Here is a 1,256-nt window from a genome sequence, read left to right as displayed (position 1 = left end):
AAGCCTGTGATAAATAAATAAATAAATAAATAAATAAATAAATAAATAAAATTTGCACATATTAACGATAAATACAAGAAGATGTCTTAACAAATATATATATCACAAATTGGTTACTATAATGGAAGAAACTACCGCATTTATCTTCTTACACAGTAATCCATTCCTCCAGGTAAGTACCAATAATCCACTCACATATCAAAGCTTATCATCCAATACACTGTTATTAACTCCGGGTCCTCCTGTTATCCGTTAGATCTTTCACTGCTGGCAACTGTATCTTGGAAGTGTACTCACTGACAGAGCACTTAACCAGTATGCATGAGGTTCAATGCCCAGTGGAGACAAAATAAACTTTGCAATTTCTTCATATCTATAGTCTCCATAGTATCGATGGAGAAACAGAGGATCATCGGAGACAAAAGGTCCAGTAAAAGTCGCTAGACTGAAGCACCCCACCACCCACTTTCCCATTGCAAATGCTTAATCTGTGTCTTGGGCTCCCTCTAATGGCCATAGTGGGAAAAATCCCTTTTAAGTAGGAGCGTTGTATCCATTCTGCCCCTTCCCCCTGTCCCGTCCATCCCGTTCTCATACCTAATCCTCCTGTCACTTTACACTTTCTTCTGTTCAAACAATATACTCTTGCAAGCAACCCTGCAGTAGGACAGGCACACACAAAAAGAACTTCTGTAAAGCAAAGGACACACTCAACAAGACAAAATGGCAGCCTACAGAATGGGAAAAGATCTTCTTCACCAACACCACATCGGCCAGAGGGCTGATCTCCAAAATACACAAAGAACTCAAAAAACCGTTCTGTTGATGAACAAATAATCCAACAAAAAATGGGGTACAGAACTAAATAGAGAACTCTCCACAGATGAATCTAAAATGGCTGAAAGACATTTAAGGAAATGTTCAGCATCCTTAGCCATCAGAGAAATGCAAATTAAAACAATTCTGAAATTCTATCTTACACCTCTAAAAATGGCCAAGATAAAAACCACTGATGACAACTTATGCTGGAGAGGATGTGGTGTAAAGGAAACACTCATTCATTGCTGGTGGGAGTGCAAACTGGTACAGCCCTGTTGGATATCAGTATGGCAATTTCTCAGAAAATTAGGAAACACCCTACCTCAAGACCCAGCAACACCACTTTTGGGTATTTTCCCAAAGGATGCTCAATCGTACCACACGGCCATGTGCTCAACTATGTTCATAGCAGCAATGTTTGTCATAGCCAGATCTGG

The sequence above is a fragment of the Alexandromys fortis genome, unplaced genomic scaffold (genome assembly GCF_014885135.2).
Source record: "Alexandromys fortis isolate MF-2015 unplaced genomic scaffold, M_Fortis_MF-2015_v1.1 scaffold_282, whole genome shotgun sequence".
Classification (NCBI taxonomy): domain Eukaryota; kingdom Metazoa; phylum Chordata; class Mammalia; order Rodentia; family Cricetidae; genus Alexandromys; species Alexandromys fortis.
The sequence above is the reverse complement of the archived record's forward strand: the minus strand, read 5'-3'. Positions refer to the sequence as shown.